Genomic DNA, 17,012 nt, shown 5'->3' with positions numbered 1-17,012 from the left:
GTGGCTAGAAGTGCAGATCATTCATTGTGGCAGTAAGCTCTGCCACGGTTTGCCTATAACTGCTTACTCACCAGATACCTTAGTTTTGTCATCTGCCAAATACCCTACCTACATCAATGGGTTTTTAAGGAGGATTAAATAATAAGGTACAGATGTACTTGTTGTACTGCATTCTGCTTTACTGCACTTTGCAGATACTGCTTTTTTTATTTTAATTGAAGGTTTGTGGCAAACCTGTGTCAAACAAGTCTATAGCACCATTTTTCCAATAGCATGTGTTCATTTTGTGTCTCTGTGTCACATTTTGGTAATTCTTACAATATTTCAAACTTTTTCATGATTATTTTATCTGTTATGGTGATCTGTACTCAGTGACCTTTGATGTTACTATTGTAATTGTTTTGGGGTACCACAGACTGCACCCATATAAGACAGAGAATTTAATAAGTATAATTGTGTGTTCTGATTGCTCCATTGCTCTGCTAACTGGCCATTCCCCTATCTCTCTCTCTTTCCCTCTCTTTCTCTTCCCCTCAGGCCTTCCTATTGCCTGAGACACAACAATATTGAAATTAGGCCAATTAACAATTCCACGATGACCTCTAAGTGTTTAAGTGAAAGAAAGAGTTGCATGTTCCTCACTTTAAATGCAAAGCTAGAAAGTATTAAGCCTAGTGAGGAAGCCATGTTGAAAGCCAAGAAGGGACGAAAGCTAGGCCTGTTATATCAAACAGTTACCCAAGTCATGAATGCAAAGAAAATGTTCTTTTTTTTTTTTTTTTTTTTTGAGATGGAGTCTCGCTCTGTTGCCCAGGCTGGAGTGCAGTGGCCAGATCTCAGCTCACTACAAGCTCCGCCTCCTGGGTTTACGCCATTCTCCTGCCTCAGCCTCCCGAGTAGCTGGGACTACAGGCGCCCGCCACCTCACCCGGCTAGTTTTTTGTATTTTTTAGTAGAGACGGGGTTTCACAGGGTTAGCCAGGATGGTCTCGATCTCCTGACTTTGTGATTCGCCCGTCTCGGCCTCCCAAAGTGCTGGGATTACAGGCTTGAGCCACCGCGCCCGGCCAAGAAAATGTTCTTAAGGGAAATTGAAGGTGATATTACAGTGAACACACAAATGATAAGAAAGCAAAATAGTTTTCTTGCTGATATGGAGAAAGCGTTATTGGTCTGGATAGAAGATCAAAGCAGTGACAACATTTCCTTAAGTCAAAGCCAAATCCAGAGCATGGCTCTAACACTCTTCAATTCTATGAAGGCAGAGAGAGGTGAGGAAGCTGCAGAAGAAAAGTTGGAAGCTAGCAGAGATTGGCTCATGAGGTTTAAAGAAAGAAGCCATCTCCATAGGTGAAGCCTATGGAGATTTCTGCAAGGTGAAGCAGAAAGTCCCAAAGCAGAAGCTGCAGCAAGTTATCCAGAAGATCTAGCCAAGATCATTGATGAAGGTGGCTACAATAAACAACAAATTTTTAACATAGACAAAATAGTCTTATACTGGAAGAAGATACCACCTAGGACTTTCATACTAGAGAGAAATCAATGCCTGGCTTCAAATCTTCAAAGAACAGGCTGAATATTTTGTTAGGGGATAATGCAGCTGGCGACATGAAGTTGAAGCCAATGCTCATTTGCCCATTCTGAAAATCCTAGGGCCCTAAAGAACTATGCTAAATAGAGTCTGCTTGGGCTCTATCAGTGGAACAACACAGCCCTGGATGACAGCACATTGGTTTACAGCATGGTTTACTGGATATTTTAAGCTTGCTGTTGAGACCTACTCTCAGGAAAAAAAAAAAAAATTCCTTTCAAAATTTTACTACTCATTGACAACGCAACTCATTGCCAAAGAGTTCTGATGGAGATTCATAAGGAGATAAATGTTTTTATGCCTGCTAACCCAATATTCATTCTGCAGCCCATGGATCAAGGAGTAATTTTGACTTTCAAGTCTTATTATTTAAGAAATGCACTTTGTAAAGCTATAGCCACCATAGATTGTGATTCTGATGGATCTGGGCAAAGTAAATGGAAATCTTCTGGAAAGCATTCACCATTCTACATGCCACTATGAATATTTATGATTCATGGGAGGCAGTCAAAATATAAAATTAAAAGGAGTTTGGAAGAAGTTGATTCCAATCCTCTTGGATAATTTTCAGGGGTTCAAAACTTCAGTGGAGAAAGTAACTGTAGATGTGGCGGGAACAGCAAGAGAACTAGAAGTGGAGCCTGAAGATGTGACTGAATTGCTGCAATCTCATGATCAAACTTGGATGGATGAGAAGTTGTTTCTTATGGGTGAGTAAAGGATGTGGTTTCTTGAGATGGAATCTACTCCTGGTGAAGATGCTGTGAACACTGTTGAAATGACAACAAAAGATTTTGAATATTGCATTAACTTGGTTGATAGCAGTAGTAGGGTTTGAGAAGATTAGTCCAGTTTTGAAATAAGTTCTACTGTGAGTAAAATGCTGTCAAACAGCATCATATGCTACAGAGAAATCTCCATAAAAGGAAGAGTCAATCCATGTGGCAAACTTCACTGTTTTCTTAGTTTAAGAACTGGGCACAGTAGCTCATGCCTGTAATCCCAGTATTTTGGGAGGCTGAGGCGGGCAGATCACCTGAGGTCAGGAGTTTGAGACCAGCCTGACCAACATGGAGAAACTCCATATCTACTAAAAATACAAAATAGCTGGGCATGGTGGCATATGCCTATAATCCCAGCTACTCGGGAGGCTGAGGCAAGAGAATTGATTGAACCTGGGAGGCGGAGGTTGCGGTGAGCTGAGATCATGCCACTGAACTCTAGCCTGGGCAACAAGAGTGAAACTCCATCTCAAAAATAAATAAATAAATAAATAAAAGAAAAAGAAAGAAATTGTCATGACCACCCCAAACCTGGAGCAACTATCACCTTGATCAGTCAGCAGCCATTAATGTTAAGGCAAGACCTCCACCAGCAAAAAGGTCATGACTCCCCGAAGGCTCAAATGATTGTTAACATTTTTAGCAATAAAGCATGTTTTCATTAAGATGTTTTTAGACACAATGCTATTGCACACTTAATAGACTACAGTACAGCATACACATAACTTTTATATGCATTTGGAAACCAAAAAACTTGTGTGACTGACTTTATTGCAATTTTCACTTTATTGCAGTAGTCTGGAACCAAACCCACAGTAGCTCCAAATGATGCCTGCATATGGAAGTTCTTGAAAAACTGTAACATGTCATGTGAACGAAAGATTGTCACTAAAAAACTTCAGCGTTTCAGAAGTGCTGGAAAGCTTCTTACAAACTCTCAAGGCAAACCCACTTGTATAACAGAATGAGAAAACTGAGGCAGAGAGGCAAAGTGATCAGCCCAAGAGCACATGGTTCATTTAGTGGCTGATCTAGGATTAGGACTCAGCCCTTCTAACTTCTAGGCGGGCAATCTTTCTGCTACAGAATTATAGCATCATTATCACTGAACTGTTGAAAGGAGCATAACCATAACCCCTTCCTCCTTTTCCATCTTTCAGACCTCTCCCCGCATCCCCCTTGCCCCTGTTTACTAAATGTAGAGGGTTTGCCTGGCCCAGGCTTGAGAAAAAGCTGACTGGTCCTTGCAGCTGTGGGCCACCTGATACTGAGTGGAGCAGACAGGGCCTGGACTGCCTGCAAGGAGCCCCTGGGTCTAGCTGGATTTTGGAAAATTTGACAAAGGTTAGGAGCAGGAACACTGGGGATGCTTGTCAGAGCTAATGAGATCTGTCCTCTCCAGAGACACTGGGAGCTGAACCTACCCTGGCTGTAGATTACTGACTTTTTCCAGCAAGAACTAAATATTGCTGTGGACAATTTGAATACTTTCCAAAGAACAAAATACCTTAGGCATATGTGTGGTGGTCTGTGTGTGTCCTTTGAGCAGAGGGAGAGAGAAGAGCATTTGAGGTGAAATAGTATGATGTGGGGGGAAAGTGACACACAGTATAGGCAATGACCCAGACTCTCTGCATTAGGAGAGGGTCTTTGGAGAGAGAAGGAGGGGTGGGGGGAGAGAGAGACCCTCAGGAATGTGGATTGGAGGCTGACTGGATGTAGAGACTTTATTACCAGAACATTTGAAAGCTGGTGGTGGTGTCACTATCTAGTGAACTTCTTTCTGGAGCTTCAGCTACCAGAAAGTAAATTAATAATAAAAGGACATTTGGGAGGCTGAGGCAGGCAGATCACGTGAGGTCAGGAGTTCAAGACCAGCCTGGCTAACATGGTGAAACTTTGTCTCTACTAAAAATACAAAAATTAGCCGGGCATGTTGGCACACACCTGTAATCCCAGCGACTCAGGAGGCTGAAGCGGGAGAATCTCTTGAACCTGGGAGGTGGAGGTTGCAGTGAGCCCAGATTGCACCACTGCACTCCAGCCTGAGAGGCCAACAGATGTCTCAAAATAATAATAATAATAATAATAATAATAATAATAACATAAGGGGACAGTTGCTCAGTGCTCTGTGGATCAGTTTTATCAGGGCTTGATAGCTCCTAGGACAGAGTCTGTTACTATCAGACATGAGCTGGCTCCTGCTCACAGGGGAGCCGGCACTGCAGGATGCACTCCAGGATGCCCAACTCTGGCAACGTTACTGGTTCAGCACAAACCTGGCCAACTGGGAAATGGCCCAACCTCTTTTGCTTAGTTAGGAAATGAGGGAAAATCCGTGATGCTGTGTGTGGTACAGTAGAAAGATGTCTGTACCAGATGAGATGAGATGAGATGCCTGGCTCCAGTCTTGGCTCTGCCACTAACTGGCCACATGACCGCAGATAAATCCTCTCTTTCTGAATCTAGTTTTCTTGTCTATAAAATGAAGAAGCTTGATTGGGTGACAATATCAAGGAGCACTTTGGAGGCATTAGCTCTTTGCCAGGCCCTGAGCTGAGGGACTTACAAGCATTAGTTCATTCAAGTATCTCACCAATCCTATCAGGTAGGTATTGTTTTTAAGCCCATTTTACAGATGAGGTATAACTGAGGCACAGAGGGTTTAAGTAACTTGCATAAGATGCTGAAACCAGGATTCAAACCCAGGTTTGCCTGACTTTGAAGTCAGTGTTCTTAACTGCGGCATTGGATCATCTTTAAGGTCTGACATTCTAAAATTTCTTTCTGGAAGAGAAGGGCACAGAGGAGTGGGAGAGAGGAAAAGGAGAGAGGGACAGAGAATAATTTCTTGCATGGTAAAAATTGGAGGCCTTTTTCTTGTAAGAAGAAATGGGTGTGTGCAGGGTGGGGTGTGGAGGTGGGGAGCTGCATGATGAGATATCTTCTCATTGCATATTTTTGCAAACATGTTCTATTTTGCCTTCAAGGAGCCTCTCAGCAAGGGTGACTATTGTATTGCTGATAAGAGCAAAAACTCCCCCAAATACCTTTCTCTGACCCCCCATCCTTGACACTTAATTCTGAAAAAATAAAACTTAAGGTGCTCAAACCACTTTTTTATTGCCAAAAGAGAGCACCTGGCACTAAAAGCTTACTTTTTCCATGTGTCTTAATTTTCTTTGGTTCGTCAAAGCCTCTTGTTTTCATGCAACTGGAAATAAGAAAGATTCAATGTCTTCAGTATCTCCCAACGTCAAGGATTCAATTTGTTGGAGTCATTTCCAAAACCAACAGCAATTCTACTCCAGGAAAGTGCCTTTCAGACCAGAAATTGCTACAGCACAGACAGCAGAGGGCGCAGGCATTGGGGACATTTCTCACTTGAATGCTGCCTGTGTGTCTTTGTGGCGGGGAGTATGTGTGTCTGCACCTGTAAGCAGGAAGAGCAGCTCATGCCTCAGGCTTGCCAAAAAGCAGGACTGCACACTAACACCACCATCTGCTTTGCTTGTTACTGAGCCCAGGCTTTGGAAGCAGACAAAGCAAGGTCTGAATTCCCAACTCTACCACTTAACACACGATTGTGTGACATTGCGGATGTTCTAGAGCTTCAGATTCCTTCACTACAGAAAAGAAAGAATGATTTCCTTGCAGAATGATCTGAAGATTCCCTGAGACCATCTTCAGGATGAGTGCTTTCTATATATTACATAGCCCAGTGCTTGACACCAAGTAAACCCTCATTATGGGTAGCCTGGCTAAATTCCACTTTATGCCATGCACAGATCTAAGTGTTTTAAATGTAATAGGAAATAGGCCCAGAGAGGGAAAGGAATTTGCCCAAGGCCACACCGCAGGTAATCATGGAACTATGCATGCTGAAGCTCAGGAAGTCTCTCTATGAAATCTGTAATCTTGGCTGGGCGCCGTGGCTCACGCCTGCAATCCCAGCACTTTGGGAGGCTGAGGTGGGTAGTTTGCTTGAGTTCAGGAGTTCAAAACCAGGCTGGCCAACATGGTGAAACTCTGTCTGCTAAACATACAGAAAGTAACCAGGCATGGTGGCATGCAACTGTAGCCCCAGCTATTCAGGAAGCCGAGGCATGAGAGTCGCTTGAACCTCGGTGGCGGAGGTTGCAGTGAGCTGAGATTGCACGACTGCATTCCAGCCTGGGCGACAGAGCGAGACTCTGTCTCAGAAGAATCTGTGATCTTAAACACAACTCTCAGCTGCCATGTATAGTTTACATACATGTTACTGTATATTAACGGATTGAAATACATTCTGAAGGTCATTCGCACTGATGTGTATTTTAATTGTTCAGGACAGTTGCTGAAGTTGCCACCTGTCCTCACTTCTTACTCTGTGATCTGGGGCTCAACTACTGAAAGGCTACAAAATAAATATACTCTTTGACTCTTAGTTTCCTTATCTGTAAAATGGAGTTATTAGGAAATTAAATAAAAGCATATGTGAAAATACATGACACACAGTAAAAACTTAATAATTAATTAACATTTTATTATAAGAAGAGAGAGTATACCATGGCAAATACATCATAAATCTGATTCCTTCCCTCCGTTAGTCTCCATGAGTTTTCTTTTTTACATTTATAGTCACAGGGGCCTCCCTCTGCAGTGCTCGTTTCTTTAATGTTTTATTTCCTATGCCAGGACCGCTGGGCTTTCTGAATCAGTTTCCATCCTGGAACTTCCTCAAGAGGCCTCAGGGAAGGATTTAGGCTGTGGCTAAGTAGAATAAAGGCAGAACTTTAATCTCAGGTTCTGGTTTAAGGTGAATTTGTCTCCATTCCTAAAGACTCTTGTCTTGTTCCCAGCCCATTAAGTACCCTGGAAACCCACAGAAGGAAAACACATACTAAAGATGCAATTAAATTTACGTATATTCCAAGACACAGAGTCACTCGTCTGATCTTCCTTTCAGGTTTAACAAGCTTCTTTTTTAGGAGAGCCTCCAAATGAAACCCCATTACTGAAGTCTTGGGAAACACCACTCATTCATTCACAGAAAAATCTGGATGCTTACTTTCATTGATCTTATTTCAGGAACAAAAAGTCTGAGGCCTCAAGACGGCTCTTCCTCAAAAGGGCAAGACACAAGTATAGGAATCTCAAGAGTCTTCCTGACCATAGATGTGTCCACTGCAATGGCTCAGGCAAGAGACAGTGGTGGCTTAGAATAGAGTGGGGATGGTGGACAAGGAAAGAAGTGGTGGGCTGAAGTTTGTTTTGGAGATAGAACCCACAGGACAGGCTAGCAGATTAGATGGGAATGAAGGAAAGGAAGAATCAGGGATGACTCCTGGATTTGTCTCAGTCTGAGACAAATCAGTCTCTGAGTCCTGCATGAAATGCTGCAAGTTCAAGTTCAAGGTTATTTCTGCATAGGGCATTGTTTGTGATAAAAAGTTTGGAAATAGCCAACAATAAGAGATGGCTAAATAATTACGTCTGTGCAATGGAATGTGGTGGTGCCAGGTTAAAACAATAAAAAAGCCTCAAAGAAAAACATGTAGACCATATTGTTGACTTGAAAAATGTAACAGTATGTATAGTATGATATCATTTGTATTAAAATACAAGGAGAAAGTATACATAGCCCCATTTGCTTATATATGAATAGGATGTTTCTGGAAAGATATACCAAGAAGTCGATAGCATTAGGTACTTCTGGGGAAAAGTTGGTGGGTAAGGACAGGGTGAGACGGAAGCTTGTTGTCTACTATTTTGTACTCTCTGAATTTTGAGTCACGTGACTGTGTTGCTTTGTTAGTTTTCTATTAGTGCTATAACAAATGATCACAAATGTAGCAGCTTAAAACAGTGCAAATTTATTATCTTACAGTTCTATAGGGTAGAAGTTTGACACAGGTCTCACTGGGCTAAAATAAAGGGATTGGAGAGCTGCATTCCTTTCTGGAGGCTGGAGGGGAGACTGTTTCTTGGTCTTTTCTAGCTTCTAGAGTCTCCCTGCAGGCCTTGGCTCATGGTCCCTTCCTCTGTCTTCACAGTCAGCAGAGTGTCTCTGACTCTTCTCCCAAATTCATGTCTTCCTCTGACCACAGAGGGGAAAGGTTACCCACTTTTAAAGACTCCTGTGACTAAATTCAACGCATCCAGATAATCCAAGATAACTCGCCTCGAGGTTCTTAATTACATTCACAGAGTCCCTTTTGCCATGTAAAGTCACATATTAACAGATTCTAGGGATTAGATACGAGTGTGTTTGGAGGCCATTATTCTGCCTACCACAATTACTTATTCAAAAACAGTTTAAAACACAATGAAAAAATAGTGACTCCTCAGCTTTTTGGTTTGAGCCATCAGGTGGATAATTTACAGAGTACAGGGACTGAGGCAGCAGAAACAGGCTGGAGGAAGCAGAGAGTCGCGAGACTTGTTTGGGCATATTAAGTTTGAGACGCCAGTAGACTTTTCAGGGGTGATATCAGCTTGACTCTTGAATGTGTGGGTCTGGTGGTCATAGGCTTGTTAGGACTGGAGATATTAATTTGGGAGATATCAGTGTATAGAAAGTGGTTAGAGTCATGAAACTGGCCAAGAGCACCTAGAGAGGGTTTGTGGATGAAGGAGAAGCCCCAGGACTGTGCTCTGAAGCCTGCAGGTAGGTGAAGGAGGAAGAGGAAGCCAAGGAGGCCAAGAAGGGGCACCAGTGAGGATGCAGAAAAACCCCATTACCTCCTCCGAGAGGCTTCCCCACCCAGCCTGGATCTAAAGAGCCTCCATCCTACTCCCTAGTTGCCTCTATCGCACCCCCTTGTTCATTTTGTTTATGGGATGATCACAGTCTGTAATTCTCTTGTTTTGTTTCTTTGCTTATTGCCTGTCTTTCCCCACCGTATTGTAAGTTTCATGAGAGCAGAGCTTTGCCCATCTTGATTATTGCTGTATCCCCAGCACTTGGTCCAATACCTGGCTCAGAGTAGGCACTCAGTAAATGTTGAATGAATGAGCGAATGAATGGGTGGACGAAAACAAATTTAATTCCTCTACCTTAATCCATAAACAAAGAAAATGGCGCTAAAATTTAAAAGTTAAGGGGAAAAAAAAAGTGCAGCCCTCTTACATCCTCCGCAGACTGTTCCTCATGTTAGGGTCGCATAGGAGTTGTCTACTGAAAGCACCAGGAAGGTACCTCTGTTCCACCTGTGCCATCTTGCTTGAAATCCTACCATTATCATTCCCTGGAGTGAGGCATCATTCTCTAAGCACAGTGCCCAATAGTTAGTAAGCACTCAATACATTTGAGTTCTTCTTTTTTAAAATTATTATTCAGTCTTTAAAAAATCCAAATATCCCTGGGAAAGATGGCCCACAAAGTATTAACTCCTTAGTGTGAATTCGAGTCTCAGCAGAAATAGCTAAGGAAGAACCTGGTATTTCCTTAAACTGGTTGTTTCCCCCACCAGCAGCACACGGCTTCGTTTTTGCATTATCTGAGATTAGTCTACAGGGGTGGAGTTGCAGAAAGGGGGAAAGGGCTTTCCAGAAAATGCTGGCGAATCTAAAGCAAACTTCAATGTCTGGTTTTGCTGAGGCTCATGCCTGCACAGCATGAAGGTTGCTCTGCAAGCCACGTCAGCCACTGGCTTTTCATTTTGGGATTGTTTGAGTCTCCCTGTGAGCTGAGCCAGGCAGTGGAGGAAATGAAGAGGCTCTCAAGGGAGGGGCAGGGGAAAGAGACAGGGCAGGGTGGGTGCAGCTGGCAGTGAGAGACTCTGCCTTTTCAACACGGATGGCTCCTCCCGCTGCCGCTGCTGCTCCAGGAGACAGGTAAACATTCTGTGCAGGGTTGAGACTTCTCTTTCAGTTTCTTTCCTACTTGTCTGGAATTTGGGCTCACACAATAGAAAGTGGGCGTTCTGTAGCCTAAAGGGACTGGAAAGCAAGGCATCCCCCTCTTCCCTTGAGCTGTTTCCTAGGGTGCTATAGTCCCAAACCCCCAAATCAATTACATCATCTGACAACTGCTTGTGTGGACAATGGGAAAGAATATTGTGCTTGGGGTATGTCTAAGGCTTATAAGAAAAGCCTTGAGCTGCAGGTTGAGTATCTTATGATAAGCAGTGTGGGAACCTGCAGGCAAATATATATTGTTGGGTGAATGTTCTCCATCTGTTCTAGATCCCTAACTAGACACTGAGTCCCTTGAGGGTAAACCCATGCTCTAATCTAGACTTTTTGGTCCCCCAACACCCAGCACAGTGGATGGACATGGAGATTTGCCTACACTTCTACACCTGTGCTGTCCAAGATGGTGAGAGCTTGAAGTGTACTCCAAGTGTAAAATATACCCTGATTCTGAAGACTCAGCAGGAAAAAAGAACAAAAAACACTAATAATTTTTAAATGAGAACAAGTTCATATAATAGCATTCTGATATATTGGGTTAAATAAAATGTACTATTAAGATTACTGTTACATGCTTGTTTTTACTTCTTAAGTGCGGCTACTAAAACATTTTAAATTACATATGTGGCTTATGTTATGTTTCTGTTGAACATCTCTGGTTTATATTGTGCTGGCCTCCCCTCTCCCATCCTTTCTTGCTCTCTTTAACCTCTAATCAGACTAGAGAGGTCCTTCTCGCTGGGCGTCTAAAGCCCTCAGAATCTTTTATTGGTCAGATCAGGATCTCCTGGGTATTTTATATTTGTCCAATCACTGATATACCTTAGCAAATGTGTTGATCATGTCATTTAAGCCTTCCCTATAATAGCACCCTTTGTTCTAAGGTAAAGAAATTCAGGCCAAGTGCAGTGGCTCATGCTTGTAATCCCAGCACTTTGGGAGGTTGAGGTAGGTAGATCACCTGAGGTCAGGAGTTCGAGACCAGCCTGGTCAACATGGTGAAACCCCATCTCTACTAAAAATACAAAACTTAGCCAAGTGTGGAGGTGCATGCCTATAGTCCCAGCTACTTAAGAGGCTGGAGAATCGCTGGAACCTGGGAGGTGGAGGTTGCAGTGAGCCAAATCAAGCCACTGCACTCCATCCTGGGTGACTGAGACTTCATCTCAAAAAAAGAAAGAAAGAGAAAGAAATTCAAGCAGCCGCAATTAGGAGAGGGATTGACTTTAATTGAGCATCTTTACAAATGTTGTTTTCTTTAAATTTATTTTCATTTGGTTAGGTAGGCATTGTTTTCTCTGCTTTTTTCAGCTAAAGAGACTGAGACTCAAGAGCTCTGATAATCTGCCCCACCCCAAATCATCCACATAGTGAGAGATGCAGGGTCAGGGCTCGAACCCCGGTGCACCTGACTCAGAGAGCAAGTTTTTCCCCCACCAGTAGCACGCGGCTTCATAGTTTGCATAACTTGAGATGAATCTACAGGGGTCTCCCCCCTCAACCTGCCTATGGAAGGGGCTCATTAAGGACACCCTGTATGATTTATTCTTTATCACGGATTTCTAGATTGTGCAAGGAACAAGTCCATCCAGGTCTTGGAGGACCTGAGTACATTCTAGTACTGGCATCGTCCCTAATTTACTAAGTGCCTAGGACAAGTCACTTCTCGTCTCTATAAAACAAAGAGAACCTTCACAGTTTGTGATCCTAAGCCTGTTAGGTGGGGAAAGTGGAAATTGAATTAGGCTGCCTTTGTCATTTTTTGTTTGCTTTAGGGACAAGTTCTCACTGTTGCCCAGGCTGGAGTGCAGTGCTATTTATAGGCATGATCATAGCTCACTGCAGCCTCCAACTTCTGGGTTCAAGCAAGCTTCCTGCCTCATCCTGTCAAGTAGCTGGGACTACAGGTGTTCACCACCTCACTTGGCCGGCCTTGTAGCTTAATCCCTAATGGGTTACACCTGGAATTAGAGGAATTTTTTTTTCTAAATAAGAATTGAAAAAAAAAATCTGAGAGCCTATTATTTCTTCATGTCAAAATTTCTGTTGAATGTCCTGAACATTAAATTCCAGACAAATGAGTCCATGTTGTGTGGGTGGGCAGAAAACCTCAAGTCCATTTTCAAGGATTAGAGGGCTTTTGAAGGTTGCCCACTCAGCAGGCAGTTTCCAGAGCGGCTTCACGCTGGTGCATGTCTTGGAAGTTGCGATCTGGTATCATTGCTCTAATAGCTAGAAATCCTCATTATCTGTTTAGTGGATCAGAGAGGAGAGCCAGATCCTTTCATAAGTCTGCTTATTAATCCTCCCTGAAAAGCCATGTTATTAGAGCAGCATCAAAGCTGGGACGCCCTTAGGAGTTCCCTCGTTAAGACTCTGACAGCCTCTTCCTTTTTCAAAACTGGATGTAAAGCGTGAATGGAGTCCAGCCTGAGGCTCTTCCCAGCTGTGCTGACTAGTCCAAAGGCAGTTAAGCCCCCATATCCACTCCCGCCCCCAACCACCGCAACTCAGGCTTTACCCAAATTTCTTTATTCAATGCCTGCTGATTGCTGTTAAGAAGGCCTGTGAAGATTAATTTTCCAAATGAGTTGCCATTTCTTGTTCCAAATCTTTGGAGGGTAAATTTAAGTGTCCCACAATAGTAAGATCTTGCAAATGGATTTTGGGCTGACTAGTGATTTTTATCTGTTCAGCTAGGCTGAGCCATACATTAATTCACTTCAAGTCTTTGAGCCTTGATGTTTAAAAAAAAAAAAAAAACATGGGTGAGGGAATACATCCTTTATCTACTTCCCTTTGAAATTTGGTTCTGGGGTTTGAAGGTGGCATTGGGGAAAAGGGACAGAAAGAATTGTTAGTTAGGCCTTGAGAACCTATTTCTTAGGCGTGTCTAGTACCAGTAAGGGCCTGCCTGTTGTTCCATGCATCCCCCTAACATAGTGTAGCTGTAAATAAAAGGAGGAAAAACATTTCATATAAAAAAGGGTCTGATTGAGTTACTTCTGGAAAACAGACAAACTCTCCCAAATCTTTCTTCTTTTGTGAGTGTGTGGTGGAGGGGGAGATGGAGTCTCACTCTGTTGCCCAGGCTGGAGTACAGTGGTGTGATCTTGGCTCACTGCAACCTCTGCCTCCCAGGTTCGAGCGATTTTTCTGCCTCAGCCTCCTGAGTAGCTGGGATTACAGGCTCCTGCCACAACAGCCAGCTAATTTTTGTATTTTTAGTAGAAATGGGGTTTCACCATATTGGCCAGGCTGGTCTTGAACTCCTGACCTCAAGATCCACCTGCCTCGGCCTCCCAAAGTGCTGGGATTACAGGCGTGAGCCACCGGCCCCGACCTCTCCAAGATCTTTCAACATGTCAACAAATGGAGATTGTCAAGGCATATATGTTACCTTTAAATACAATTTTTTTCCTGTAAAAATCCATAAGAAAAGACCAATGGAGGGTAACCTACCCTTGAGAAGCTTTAATGGGAAGAATAAGCTAAAGATGTTTTTCTATAACTGCTAAAGCTTGTTATTTATTCCTTCCCCAATCCCCAAATCCATGACCTTTGAAAACAGGAGGCGTGTCTGAAAAAACAAGCAAAAATTACCTTAATCCTGACAAGGTTGTAAGTACATATTATCAACCTAGGGAACACTGTGGCATTTTTAGAAACTGCTGAGGGAAATTTACGTAAACTTGTAATTAGGTTGAGAGCCTTTCAAAGCAGGGAGTATATACTAGGCACTCAATCAATGTGGAATAAACAGGAACTGGTGAGGAGCCAACTCTTTGCCGACTTGCCATTCTTGCTGGGCCCTGTCGCCTGCTCCTGAAGTGGCTGCAAGGATTCTGCCTCCACTGAAGCACACACGTGCCCATTCTATGGGGGGAAAGCCAAAGGGCCCTTCCTTTGGCTTTGCCCGTGTGGCTGCAGGGCTTGAAATCCTAAGGGATCTGGAGTGGCAGTGCAGTCCAGGGTGTGCTGGGTCTGCAGTGAAGATGAGGAAGGGGATGGAGAAGGAGGATGGAGAGGCGATAGTTTCCGGGAGGGTGCACACTTTCACTGCCCCTAAAGGCACTGCAAGCCCTGGGTGGGAGGCTTCTGGGGCAAACGGCTGGATGGTGGACACCTCTCTTCCCTCTGGGTGGTCCAGGAAGTTCTTCCTGAAAGTGGCACAAAAAAAAAAAACAAAAAAAAAACAAAAACAAAAACAAAAAAAACCAGGCTGGAATGTCTGTCGAGCGATGGAGTGATGGAAAGTAGGTCAGAGAAGGGAATGAGGGGCAAGAGGATCTGCTTTCACTTGCTCTTTCCTTTACAACTCTCCCTTTTACTTTATAGTATACACGTGCTTAACATCTACTCTGCACAAGGCTTTGATTTTCAAAATGAGCTACATATAAAGTGACTCCAACATGACTCAGGCGCTGAGTCTTGGGGACACAGATTAAGGGGACATTTACTGAGATGGGTTTTAAAATAGAATAGGATTCTATTTTAAAACCCATCTCAGTAAAAGTAGAGATAGTCTAACCCTTGCTCATCATATATCAAAATAGATCCATTGCAGGAAAACAAAACAACAAAAACAACAACCGGCTCATTGCAAAGCCTCTTCACTGACCTATATTAAAAGTAGCAGGCATTACTAGAAAGAGATTGGAGTGGCAAGATAAATTACGAGCTCTGTTAGGTGCAAGAAGAAGAGATGCTCTGTAAATAGAAAGAAGAAGAAGAGGAGGAAGAAGAAGAAGAAGAAGAAGAAGAAGAAGAAGAAGAAGAAGAAGAAGAAGAAGAAGAAGAAGAAGAAGAAGAAGAAGAAGAGGAGGAGGAAGAAGAAGAGAAGAAGAAGAGGAGGAGGAGGAGAAGGAGGAGGAGAAGGAGGAGGAGAAGGAGGAGGAGGAGGAGGAAGAGGAGGAAGAGGAGAAAATCTCTAAGGGTTGTAAAAAAAAGTTTAACTGTCAGGAGAATTTTTTTGCCCCCAGGTGCTGCGTTCACAGGCAACTTCCATTATTCCCAGGCTGCCTTTGGCAATTCCTTTCACCTCTCAACACTTCTTTGAAAAAGTATCTTTACTTTTCAAAGCTTGTTTTCTCAGTACCGGAGAGTTTAGCCTTTTCAACTCAGTCTTCCCTTTCTCCATCTCCTAACTCCCAATCTCTCCTTTCTTCCTGGACCACTTCCTCTCTTTGGTTTTCAGCCTCTGGGAGGCAGACACCCCCAGGGGAGGCCAGTTCTCTCTGCATCCTGCTCGTTTTAAAGTTTTTTCTCTCCTCTCCTCTCATCCTTCTCTCTTTTAGCAAAATATATAGTCCCTGTAGAAAAATTAGAAAACAGGTCAGGTGTGGTGGCTCACACCTGTAATCCCAACACTTTGGGAGGTAGGAGGATTGTTTGAGCCAAGGAGTTTGAGGCCAGCTTGGGCAACATAGGAAGCCCTCATCTCTATTTTTTTTTTTTTTTTTTTGAGACAGAGTCTTGCCCTGTTGCCCAGGCTGGAGTGCAGTGGCGCGATCTGGGCTCACTGAAACCTCCATCTCCCAGGTTCAAGCAATTCTCTGCCTCAGCCTCCTGAGTAGCTGGGATTATAGGTATGCACCACCATACCCAGCTAATTTTTGTATTATTGGTAGAGATGGGGTTTCACCGTGTTGGCCAGTCTGGTCTCAAACTCCTGACCTCGTGATCCGCTCACCTAAGCCTCCCAAAGTGCTGGGATTACAGGCATGAGCCACTGCGCCCGGCTCTATTTTTATAATGAAATTAAAATTTTTAAAAAATGGGAAATGCAGAGGTATAATAATAAAGAATATGAAAGTCACCAGAAATCTCAGCACCAAGAGATAATTACTACTCTCATTTTTGGTATTTACTTTTCCATGATATGGACATGGAAAGATGGCCATAATATATTAAGCAGGGAAAGAGTTAACAAGATTACACTTGCAAGCACACATACACACCGCATGTTGATTTCCATGGAGTGTATTTGACATTCTGTTGGCTTATCTGCCTTTTGTTGACCCAACAATATGGTGTGAACATCTTTTCTTGTCGAGAAGTTTGTTTTCCCAGTTACTTTAATGGCTAAATTGTATTCCATCTCATGGATGTCCTACAGTTTCCACAACCATCCCCCACTACTGGGTATCAAGGATGTTTCTCAATTGCTGCTAGTGTAAATGACACAGTAGTCCCCTACTTTACCCCTGGATCTTTGTACACATTTTCTGAATGATGTCATTGGGATTAATTCCTCTAAGTGGAGTTGCTGAGTCTAAGGAGTATGGACATTTTCATTGCCTTTTTTTTTTTTTTTTTTTGAAATGGAGTTTTGCTCTATTGCCCAGGCTGGAGTACAATGGCATGATTTTGGCTCACTGCATCCTCTGCCTCCCGGGTTCAAGTAATTTTTCTGCCTCAGCCTCCAGAGTCACTGGGATTACAGGCACCCACCACCACACCTGGCACATTTTTATATTTTTAGTAGAGACAAGGTTTCACCATGTTGGCCAGGCTGGTCTTAAACTCCTGTCCTTGGGTGATTCACCAGCCTCGGCCTCCCAAAGTGCTAGGATTACAGGCATGTGCCACAGGGGCTGGCTTTCATTGCTTTTTGATACCCACCACCAAATTGGCCTTCAGAGAGATGATTACAAGTTGCCTTCTTGCCAGAAAGTGTCTGTCTGCAGAAGACTTCGCTGGGCTGAGCATTTTAATTATTTTTAAAAATTAGTTTCAAATTG

The sequence above is a fragment of the Chlorocebus sabaeus genome, chromosome 25, assembly GCF_047675955.1.
Source record: "Chlorocebus sabaeus isolate Y175 chromosome 25, mChlSab1.0.hap1, whole genome shotgun sequence".
Lineage (NCBI taxonomy): Eukaryota > Metazoa > Chordata > Mammalia > Primates > Cercopithecidae > Chlorocebus > Chlorocebus sabaeus.
The sequence above is the reverse complement of the archived record's forward strand: the minus strand, read 5'-3'. Positions refer to the sequence as shown.